At 42.9% G+C, this 12,382-nt stretch overlaps 1 non-coding gene across 1 annotated transcript; it reads left to right on the top strand.

Moving 5' to 3' along the window:
* The first annotated feature begins 996 nt into the window (after positions 1–996).
* On the top strand, positions 997–1,128 carry LOC129077981 (small nucleolar RNA SNORA3/SNORA45 family). Its single transcript, XR_008529915.1, has one exon. It is a non-coding gene; the product is annotated as a small nucleolar RNA SNORA3/SNORA45 family (small nucleolar RNA).
* The last annotated feature ends 11,254 nt before the right edge of the window (positions 1,129–12,382 follow it).

Genomic DNA, 12,382 nt, shown 5'->3' with positions numbered 1-12,382 from the left:
GTGAGAGGCAGTCAATTGATGTTTCTCTTACTCATTGATGCTGCTCTCGCCCTTTCTTCCTCTCTTCCCCTCTTGCAAAATAAAATCTTCGAAAAGAAAAAGAAAAGGATAATCCTTTGCCCTGGCTGGTGTGGCTCAGCTGGTTGGATCATCGGCTCACAGACCAAAGGGTTGTGGGTTCGATCCCCCTTCAGGGTGCATATGGGGAAAGGCTACAAACTGCTGTTTCTCTCTCACATTGCTGTTTCTCTCTTCCCCTTTCTCCCTCTCTCTATAAAAGGAATGAAGAAATGTCCTTGCGTAAGGATTTAAAAAAACAAAGAAAAGAAAATAACCCTAAATCCCATTATTGTGTTGCTGCAAGGTAAAATAAAATCCCTTTGACATTCCATATCTTCAGCAGAGCCTCCCCTACTCATAAGAGCCTTGACCTGTGACAGGAATAAACTGATGAATGCAGGAGATACCAAACTCCTGGAAAATCCCCACATACAAGCATCTTTAAAAAAAAAAAAATTATTTTTTAGAAAGAGGGGAAGGGAGGAAGAGAGGGAGAAAAACATAGACGTAAAAGAGAAACATTGATCAGGTGCCTCTAGTACACATCTCAACTAGGACAGAACCTGCAACCCAGGCATGTGCCCTGACTGGGAATCAAACCGCTGATCTTTCACTTTGTGGGACGATGCCCAATCCACTAAGCCATACCAGTCAGGGCATAAACTCCTTTTTAATAAGTTCCTGTGCTTGGCTCCTTGTGCTCCCTCTGCTTGTAACGCCCTCCACTTTACCTGACTTCTCAGTCTTCGGGGCTCAGCCCAGACAGTTCCTCCGGGAAGCCTCCTCTGTCTTCTGGTTACATCAGGTACCCCATTCACTCGAACATATACAAATTATCTAGAACACATTCATCTTATTGATAGCTACCATTCACTGCAGGCTTTCTAAGTGCCAGGAACTCTAATAAGCAAAGCTGCATCAAAACATTTACAGACTGTCGAGGCTAGAATCACACGTGGTTATCAGCTATTGCCTTAGTGTGCTAGAGTCCTCAAAGAGCAACTGCTGACCTTATTCACTGACTCTGGCTCCCCTATGGCGTACCCAGTCACCAGGTTAGTGACATGCAAAAAAATAAAATAAAATAAAAAAATTTACAGGCCCTTTGGTCCAGCAATTTCCACTTCCAGAAATTTATTCTACACTTCAGCCAAATAATTCATATACAAGGACGCTCCGTACAATATTGCTTGTCACAGCAAAATATTAGAAAACTGAAAGATCAATCAATAGGAAACTGGTTAAATAAATAACAGTACACTTATCTAATGGAACAGTGTGCATCTGTCAAAAAACAATGGATTGGCTATTTATGCACTGATGGGTAATGATCTTCACCGCTAAGTGAAAAAAACAAGGAGCAAAACAGTGAGAAGGATGGTAAACATTTGTGCCAAAGAGGAGACAATTTTCACATAAAATTTAGAAGGCTGTATGTCGGAGGAACTGGGGGGCAGAGAAACTTTTCACATAATAGCCTCTTGTACATTTTGAATTTTGAATTATTTTAACGTATTACCTATTTTAAAATATCAAGTTAAACATGAAAAAAAATTAAAGACCTTTAGATGGCCATAGAATAAAAAAGATTAAGGTACCTCCCCCTCCCCATTTATTCAACATAAAAATAAAAATAGGTATAAAGAAATTCAACAACATTTAGGGTTTTTTCCCAAGATGACTTTTGCTGTTTCTATGAAATGTCCAATGTCAAGTTCTTTCCATTTTCTTTTTATCTTGTGTCTGCTTTATCAGTGCACTCAGCATGTGCTTGGTCTACTATAAAATCAATCCAGCACAGCTGCTGTTCCTTATATCCAATGAAGACATTTTAATTTTACCACACCTGACCCCACAGTAGCACCTTACACTGTTAACACTTTCTTGTCGGGGTGTGAATGTCATGATCCTTTGGTTTTCCTTCTTCCTTTCTGGCTGTTCCTTCTGAGCCTCCTTTCCCAATTCTTCCTCCTCTGCTGAAGAGGCCTAATATTCTGTCCAAGACTAGAGTTCAACCTTGTGGTTTCAATTAACATCTATAGGCAATGACACTGATTTCGATCCCCAAGACATTATTTCTCTCAGAACCTCAGGCTGCACATCCAGGCGCTCACCGGGCCACTGATCTGCATCCTTCAAAGTCACCGTACTCCAAAATCAGGCTGTCATGTTTCCTCATGAACCTCACCCCCTCCAGAGGTCCCTATTCAGGAAACTGGCATTATAACCTACCCACCCACTCTCTCCAGCCAGAACTAGACCTGTGGCTAACAGATTCTCCTGCATCCTCCCACCTCCACCCCTCAACTCTTAGGCCTTTCCTAATATTTTTTGAACTTCTTTTTTTTCTTCAACCTGTTGCTACTTTCTAGTTGGGGCTGTCAACAGTTCTCAACACCATGGTTATTACAAGTCTGTCATCTGGGATCCCAGCCCCCACCCTCCCAGGCCCCATCTAATTTCTACTCTGCAGCCAGAAAATCCTTTTAAAATACGACTAATCATTTCCTTCTCTTTAAACCCCTTTTTCTTCCCTCTGACTTTAGGAAAAAGTCGAAACTTGTTAACTTGGCTAATAAGACCCTGAATGACCTAGGCCTGCTAACCCTTTACCTCTCATTTGCCCTCAACACATGCTCCATGCTCCAGCCACAGAATACTTCCTTCAGACCTTGGAACCCACCTGCTCTCTCTCAGACAATGCCGCTAAATGAAGCTGATACTCATCAGTCTGTAAAAAAAGTCTTGAACCTTGGGCTCCCCAAACACTATGACAAAGCAGCTAATGGCGCTCATCTTCTAGAACTGGATCCCTGCTCCAGTCACCCCAGCCATTCTTGTTGAGAACAGGTTTATTATTCACATTGCCCTTTATCTCCCTTAGTGCTAAAGGTATATGAAGTGAAGACCTACTATATCACCCAAATTTCTCAACTGCCTCCCCCAAAACTGGCATCAGCAGAAGAAAAATGACTCCAATCATCCACTCCACCTTGAGCTCCACCCCTGCTCCCGCTCCCACAGCCTTACAGCTAGGACTACTTTCCCTTCCCTGAGTCAATATTTCCTTTGTGACCAGAGGTAGCGTTCCTTTAGGCAAGAGTCAGGGGTGACTGTGCAAGGCAGACGGGCTGTGGAAACACAGACCGTAGAAACAGCAATCTCCCCCCAGAATTCGGCAAGCCCAGGTATGGCGTCCCCGTTTCCTGCACAGCAGCACCAGTTAAACGCAGTCCTGCTGAACAGAATTCTGAACCATCCACTCTAGGTCTTCCTGTAAAATAAGTAACCATCCGAGGTAACGTGGTTACCTCCCTGCTTCCCTCCCAGGATCACTCCCCCAAGTTTACAGCCTAGCAGTACCTGGATGGCGACAAGGAAGCAAAAGCACGGTGCTGCACAGACCGCCTGTCATGCCCACCATCGGGGTGGGGGGCAACAATCTCCTTAGAAGTAAAAGTGAAACAAATAATGGTTAGCTAACTGCAACTCAACATTTTAGGTAGCTCTGAAAAATGGCAGGCAAGAGTTTTTGAGGAAAATAAATCTCTTTGAGGGCCGATTGGCAAAAAAGGCCACTTTTTAACAAAGCTTTATTTCAACACAGGAGCATATGGCACTTAAAATGAGGTCATATTGTTAATAAAGTCCCTATTCTTCATATAATTAAACCATAGAGGTCTACAAACTATCTTATCTTAAGTCATTTATGTGGCCACACCATCTACATAACTACTGGGGATGTTTCAATTGCAGATATGGAAGTAACTACATTATTAACCCTAAAGTATGGTAATCCAATCCTATTTACTTTGTGGCAATGAACAGACTGAGGTATTACAAGGGAGGTACCAATGGAAATATTTACTGAGCATTTACCACTGAGCTAAGAAACCTGAGAAAATCAGGGCTCAGAGAGCCTAAGCACTGCCCATATCTAACAGTGGACTTCTAACTGTTGCTCTATACCACAATGAATAGCAGAACTGTCATCATCAAGTTGTTAATTTGAGCAGACATCTGTTTGCGAGGAATAGCTTTATTCTTTTTAGGGATACTTTGTATACTACACGCTTCAGATATTTGAAGGTAACTTTCAGGTCTTCTCTGAGATTTCTCTTCAAGTTAAAGTTAACCAGTTATTTTAACTCTTTTTCTAGGTGACATGGCCTCATGTCATGTAACAGTAAGTTAAGGAAGTATCAGATGCAAGCCACAGAAACTGACTTTGGGTAACCAATTATGTGATATAGGAATGTATTTAAAGGACGTGAGGTAGGGCCCTGGCTGGTGTGGCTCTGTGGAATGAGCACTGTCCTGCGAACCACAAGGTCGCCTGTTGTTTCCCAGGCATGTGCCTGGGTTGTGGGTCAGGTCCTCAGTACGGAGCGCTCGAGAGGCAACCAGACATTGATTCTCTCTTCCTACTTTTCCTTCTCTAAAAATAAACAAATAAAATCTTAAAAAAGGAAAAATAATAAAGGATATGAGGCAGGGCACAGGACTGAGGAAAAGGTGAAAAATCAAGTCTTTGAGTACAAATAACGGAGCAGCTCCAGCGCCTATATGTTAGGAACAAATCTATGGTTGGATGAATGAACTGTGACTGTCACTGTGCCATTCAACCTAAGATTAAAATTAGAGGAGGAACACATCAATTTGCCTAACATCTGTTGGCCTCACCTGAGTCATGTGTCTTATCACCTACTCGGTCAGGTGTTTCCTCAAAGCAAGAGTGAGCTGCTAATTCTCAGTAAATGGAATGGATGCTGGGCAGGCCAAAATAACCTATGTCCATGAAACTCTCAAAATGTGATGCCTCGTATTCAACATAAAAATCCAGGTGTGGAAGAGGAGGAAGGCCAAGGCATTGCTTTCATGCTTGCTGTACAACCTTGGACAAATGACCAAACTTATGCCTCAGGTCCTATCTGTAGGACAGTGATGGTCACAATGTACTGCTGTACTTATGACAACCAAATTAGAAAATGTGAAATGCTTTATAAACTCAAAGCTAATTATAGCAGCCAACGTTTATGGATTGCCTGTCAAGACACACTATATGGACGTTATTTAATTTTCAAAACAACTCTATGAAGTAGGAGGTTATAAGCACAAACTCTGGAGTCTGACTACCCAGACTCAAATCCTAATTCCACACTTATTTGTGTGGCCTTAAGCAAGTTACTCTTCATTTTTGTGACTGTCTCCTCACCTTAAGTGGGCATAATACTAATAATATATAGGGTGGTTGTGAAGATTGATTTAATGTAAGTAAAATTTTGTGCCTAATGTAGAGTAAATACCCAATAAATACTAGTTAATATTATGAGTGGTCGTGGTAGTAGTAGAAATTATTCCAATTTTGCAGAAGAGGAAAATGAGGCATTGGGATTTTATATCAAAGTTTGAAGTGGTAGAGCCAGAATTTGAACTTCATTAGGTGTTCCTGATTACTATACTCTACTGTCTTCAAAAGTTTAAAAAAAAAAAAAAAAAGTGGTATTTGGACTTTAACCCTAACCTTAAGTCACACAAATTAAGGATATTTACAAATGGAAGTCAAACACAAGAAGAGGGAAATAATCTGTTGTTTTATGTCTTTAGAATGTTAGCCAGATATCTAGAGAGGGCAGGGAATGGTCTTACCACTTTGTTTAAAAAAAAAAAAAAAAAAAAAAAAAATCTGTTAGCCCTAATTGGAAATCAGGCCCTTTTCGAGAACAAGCCTGATAACTGGATTGATATGTTCAATCTCATTTCTGGTGTTACTCTTACTGATAAAGCTATTTAATGATTGCAAAGAAGTTAACTTCCCAAAACAATTCATATCATCAGCAGAGAAAAAAGCATACATACTAAATCTACATCACAAAACACTTAGAGAAAGCAGAAACCTGTTTATAACTGGAAAAGAAGGAGAGTATCAGAAGTGAAGACACAGTTAGTAGTGCCTATCTAAATGAAATGAATGTCTCTCTTCTAATTTATGAATTGTGACCATACATAGTGAGCCTAATTGGTCAGAAAGAAGGGGAAGTGATTATATGTATACTATTCAAACAATGGTGTCTTCAAAATCAGTTCATAAGCCACACTGAAAGTAAGCCTCACTTTTTCAGTCATATAGTATAAGGTAGGTCAAATAGTTCAATTGTTTTTTTTCTGTAAGATGGCTCCAGGAGCGCTTAGTTGTCTTTAACTTCATTCAAAACAATTTTGTTAGACTGTATTGTAACAGCTGGCATATCGGGGTGTATTTATAAAAAAAGTATCAAAATTGGTGAATTTTTGTGTAACCATTTTAATATTGAAGATGGAAGAAAATAAGGAACATTTTCAGCATGCTATATTTTATAATTACAAGAAAGGTAAAAACGCACTGAAACAAAAAAAAATCTGTGCAGTGTATGAAGAAAGTGCTGTGACTGATTTAACATGTCAAAAGTGGTTTGTGAAGTTTCTTGCTAGAAACTTCTCACTGTACAATGCTCCATGGTCGGTTAGAACAGTGGCAGTTGAGGGCGATCATATTGAGACATTAACTGAAAACAATTAACATTATACCACACAGGAGACAGATAACATACTCAAAATATCCAAATCAATAAAGTTATTGGTGAAAATGAAAAATGTGTCTTTTATTTTACAGGAAAAACTAAACAGTTTTTTTGGCCAATCCAATGCAGTAAGATTACTAGTGTCTACCATGTGCAGAACACAATATGCTAGGAAGTGTTTGTTAAACAAATATTTATTGATCTCCTACCAGTACTCCAGGAGATAGGCGTGAGGTGGTGAAAAAGACAGAGAATCTACTTTCACAGAGCCTACACTGCAGACAGGTACTATAAAGAAAAAATTAAGGATCAGCTCCCAGGTCTGTCAGACTCTGAAGCCTACACTGTATATTTCAAGTGTACCATCTCTCATTGGCAAGATATTATCTTCTCCTAAGTCTAGAAGATGGTACATACAGTAGGTATTCAATAAATGGCTGAGTGGAGCTCAGGAGAGCAAATGTGATAGAGTTGAGAGTAAGAGCCAGACTACAATAAACTAAGGCATAACTGGACGAGAAGGGCAGGGAATGGTAGTAGCCTGAAGGAGAAATGTGATCACAGTGAAGTTTTATATTTTTCAGGAATGAGAGACTTGAACATATTTGTTGGTAAGGCAATAGAGCACATTAGGAAGAGCAGGAATGTCAGGGTGGGGCCTCAAGTTGAATTCTGGCCCTGTCACTGTAACTGCAGGCAATTCATGAACTTCTGTACTTAAACTTATAAATAAAATGAGAATAATACCTGCACCTTGCGGTGACAACGACAGAACGTGGCAAACAGAGGACAGTCAGTAAATGTTATCTATGGTTATTATTGTACGCAGAAGTCTGGACTACGGTGTTCTAACTCTTCCATATAGCTTGTGCTTCAGTCTAGATTTCCTGTCTCAGTCTGTGCGTGCTGTGTGACGGCAGAGAACAAGCTTCTTATTTCTTCTGTGTGCACAACCCTCTGTGCTATTCCCCTTCCGTGCGACCATCTGCATGAGCTCATGAATGGCTGCTATGGAAAATCACTGACGTCACCAGCTGAAGAACAGAGCTGATCTGGAGACTAACTAGGTGAAACTGATGGTAACTCATCAAATGTACAAGATTGTGGGCTCCTGCCAAAACGCTGAGCACTAAGAAGAAACAAACGAAAAATACAGAGAACAGTGTCTATAAGCCAACAGGTGTTCCCTGCATCCACTCCAGGCACAGAAAGATGGCCGTATTGATGTAAGAGACTGATTCTCTCCTGAGTGCCTTTCTCCATATTTCACCCAAATGTCAGTTCATTTCTGTGAGGTACTACTCCAGTTTATGGACTTTTTTATCAACCTGACAAGATCCCAAAGTCACAAGGTTGCCATGCTCTTTTATCTTTAAACTACTTTTGTTCACCATCCTCTTTTAATACTCAGGTCATGGGTTGTGTTCACCTGTTACCTACGTCTGATCAACAGAAACACCACCCCCAGGCCCGCTCTCCCAGATCACCCTCCCCGCCCCCTCCCCCGCCCCCGGGCCCCCCGGGAAGGGGACTGAAGCCCAGGCTAAGGCAGCAGTGAGTGATGAAAAGGCTACGTGCACTAAGGATCATCAGAAGACAGGAAAGATGCCGAGCTGGATTTAGGATCAATTACAAACTAATCATGAAGAACAGAAATAAATATGTAAAACAAAAAAGCTGTAACTACTGTTCAGAGAGAACTGGAAATAAGAAATGAGGAAGAAGTACGAATCATATTTGCATCTACAGATAATCACAAAAGCCACAAGTAAACAAGTCCAAGTTGAAAATCCAGTTTTTTTTTCCCAGTCTTATTAGGAATTTGAATTTAGAAAGCATAAAACAAAAAGGCAAAAAATATTCCAGGACACCTTTAAATACCCTACCCAAAAAAAAAAAAAAAAAAAAAAAAAAGGCAAGAGCCAGCAACCACCACAATCTCTTGTGCAGCAAAAGACTGGAAAAAATGTTACAGTGATCCGTCACGGAAAAAAAAACAAACTTCTAAAATACACCCCCACCCATTAAGAAGCATCCTGGATCATTACACTAAGTATAAGAATAATTTTCCGAATTTCAGTACTAATCACACTGGGTGATCCCAGTACGTGCCTCAATTTCCACAAACACTATTACAGTTCGGAGTCTCGGCCTGAACCTCAACCCGTGTCCGGACCCCGGGCCTGCACCTTTACTGCAGTCACAAGGTACATCTGAAGAGTTTGCTGCTGTAAATGTGGCCCTTCTTTCCAAAAAATAAAATTAAAATAAGCCCCACCCCCACTGCCACCCCGCATTTGGTGCAGTTTCTATAAAACCGCTCTGAGCTGCCGAAGGGGGATGTATGTGCTTGGGCGCGAGCCCGCCCCGCTCCCCGGCACTTAGGCTGGGGTGTCGGCGGCCCCCACCTCCCTCTAGGCCAGGCTGAGCCACCCGGTTGGGGGCGGGTCCCGCCTCCCGGAGGCCGCCACCTCTCCGAGCCCGGACGCGGGGGCACGCAGGTCGGAGCATCGTCCCCGCCCCGGAGGCTCCTCACCCAGACGCGAGAGCCCGTGCCAGACCGCCGCCGGCCGGGGACCCAACTCACACTTCGCACCAGCGAGGTCCGGCCGGGGCGGTGTTCTCCCCTCCTCCGCCCGCCCGCCAGTCCGCCGGTCAGTCAGTCTGTCCACAACCGCGAGGAGCATGTGTGAGCCCCAGGCGCCGCAGACCCAGCAAGTCCCCCTGGCCGCTCACTCCGCACTCACCTGCCCCACAGGAGATGTCCAGCTGCCCCACTGCCGCGAGTTCCCGGCACCTCACTGCCAAGCCGGGTCGGGCTTGCGGCTCCGAGACTCCGCAGTTACGATCCAGTCAGCGCTCGGCGGCGACACCGCGCAGGCGCGCGGCCGAGCCAAGCGGCCGCGGGGTGTGCTGGGAGCTGAAGTCCTCGGAGTCGGATGGGCGGGAGCGGCGTGGTAACCCCGCTCTTCTCGAGCCTTCTTTCAGAGCCGAGCAAACTTCGCAGCCTGTTTTTAGCCCATCAGTGTTCATGGGCTTCCAGTCTGCACTTTGGACAATATGGGGTAAACGCGCGGTCAGTATAGGGGCTAGATGCGGCCGGGATCTGGGTAGGACAGGCACTTGATGTTAATTTTCTGAAAATTTAAGTGCCTTCTTTACCGCTGCACAGAACCGGTACTAGACCAGCCTGAGCCACTCTCACACAATTCGCAAGCCTTGGAAGGAGCCTCAAATTGGAGCAAATTTGTTGATGTCATGCCCAGGAAATTTACTCCCTGGGCATGCATAATGCAGTGGGTGCATTTGAGTCACTAAACCGCACTAACATTTAGCTCATCTACAAAATGAGAATGTGAACTTAACGGGTGTGAGAAAATGTTAATGCACAATACAAACTAAATTCAAAAAGGTGGCGGACCCATCACTATTTGATATCCACATCCTAGTTGACATCAGGCTTCAGACTGGGGGAAAACAACCCTGCTTGACACATTTTAGAAAGGTCACCAAAAGTTACGGTAGTATTACAGGAACATTCTCCTAGAAATTTCACTCTCCTCTGAAGTGATACACGTAGTTTTAAAGCTGCTTATTAACCTAAGGATGGATTCCTAATGATGTTCCAACGTGGTGATTCAGCCCAGGGTGAATGAATGGGAACCACATGCAACACCTACAAAACACAGGAAGGCAATCTCAGTCATCTTACTGTTTTTATACTCACTTTATTTTCACAAGATTCACAATGCCCCTGAGCTGAAAGCAGGGTGAGTTTTATTATTTGAATTTTACAGAGGACATGGCCAAAATAACGAGAACTACTAAGTGGCGGAGCAGAGATCTGAACCCAGTTTCTGCAGCAAACTTCACTTTTTTCCCAATCACATCACTGGCTCTTAAATTTCTGTGTTTTTTTTAAATTGCCTTAGAACAATGAATTCCAGCCTTTTTAGTGTGGTAACATCCCTTTTCTCTCGTAACACAGCTTTCAGGGGCTACATTTTTTTGATTTATATTTTTGGGAAAACAATTTGAGATAGTTGTAAGGTAAGCTGAGGTGTCAAAACTCAACGGCTGAGTAATGCTGGTTTCAGCACAAGCCCCTTTGGTTTTTGCAAGAAGCTATTAGCATTTCACTTTTGCCTACTTTCCCTAAGACTTAATTCCCACCCCTCCACCCCAAACACACACAATCCAGTGGAACATTTGTCAGAGATCAACACTGGGCAGGTCTGAAGGCCACAGGAGACAGAAAACAAGTACTTCTCTTTTAAGGAATGATGAGCTAGCTACCAATTCGATGAAACTCTTTATTTGTAAATGCTGTGTAAGAATTCTATATACACATTTAGCCTCCATTAAACAACAAAAGGGGAAAAAATGCCAAATCTTAAGCTTACTAGGTCAGCGCCCAAGGCAAAGCCCCTATCAATTTCTGCCATGTGAAGGGTGGATGGAGAGCCAGGTGTACTGACATTGTTCAGCTGTACACACTGCAGGTGGGAAAAGCCCCTGCCTCATGATGAACAGTGAATTACAAGATGTTAAAACTAAGGGAAGCAATGTGAATTTCTTGTTTAAGTTAGATCTCAGGAGCAGTTAAAAAACAAACAATTGACTGTAGAGAGTGATAGGAAGGGATGGGGCGGGGTTGGGGAGGAGGAAACATCAATCTGCTGTTCCACTTGTTTATGCCTTCATTGACTGGTTCTTGTAAGCACCCTGACCAGAGATCCTTGGTGTATCAGGAGGATGCGCTAACCAACTGAGCTACCTGGCCAGGGCTGCAAGAGCACCTCTTCTCAGTGGAGCTTAATGAACTTTACACATTCAGATGTTGAATTCCGTATGTCCCATGATGAGGAGCCATTCACCACTCTGCGTAGTCTGCTGCCTGACCTGGAACCACAGCTCCAGGAGGGCCAACTGTCTTGCTCACCACCATTCCTAGGACACAGTAGAGTGCTGGGAAAAATGCCTGTTAAAATGTGAAGCCTGGATGAAAAACAAAGTATTTTGTAAACACTTATTTCCTCCAGGTTACCACTAAAGAAATGAAACTTTCTACATGTGAAATATATTATTTTACCCTTTTTTTTTTCTTGAAATAAATGAGCACCTTATTTAATGAACTACAGAATGAATCCTGAGATCTTTGGATTTCTGCATTATACATTTTAAATATTCTTGGCCTGTACTCTTACAAACAGCGCTATCCTAATTACAGCTTTTAAAGACAGGTGTCCTATTAAAGTCTAAAACCTTGGAAGAGGAGTAACACTTTCCCGTGGATTTAAATGTTTCAGCGCTCCAGAGCCATAGCAACGAAAGGCCAGACGCTCTCAGATGGAAACTGACTCACAGGCCTCAGGGCTCCTCTTCTTCCCTGTCTCACAGGCAACCTCTTAAAACCACTATTAGAATCAGCTTATTTCCGTGTGGGCATTGGCTACAGGATTTCCCAAAGAAGCTGTCAAACCTCCTCCTTCCACCCTATCCTGCGTGGGCTGGGATGTTGCCAAACCACAATTTCTGGCTCACTATTGAAAAGGCTGGCCCTAATATCACCACCAAATACAACCGGCAGAACCAAGTACGGTGTCAGAAGCTGACAGGGCAGGTCAAACCTCAGTTTTCTAAGAACAAAGGACCTTGTTATACCAGAAGATACAGAGGGCCTCTTGTTTTCATCCACCCACTCATTTCTCACTTGACCTTTTGTCCCAGTAGTCACCTGAAGGTCACTGGTCTTCTTACAT

The sequence above is a fragment of the Pteronotus mesoamericanus genome, unplaced genomic scaffold, assembly GCF_021234165.1.
Source record: "Pteronotus mesoamericanus isolate MK-2021 breed Mesoamerican mustached bat unplaced genomic scaffold, CSHL_Meso_final contig_702, whole genome shotgun sequence".
Lineage (NCBI taxonomy): Eukaryota > Metazoa > Chordata > Mammalia > Chiroptera > Mormoopidae > Pteronotus > Pteronotus mesoamericanus.
The sequence above is the reverse complement of the archived record's forward strand: the minus strand, read 5'-3'. Positions and strand labels throughout refer to the sequence as shown.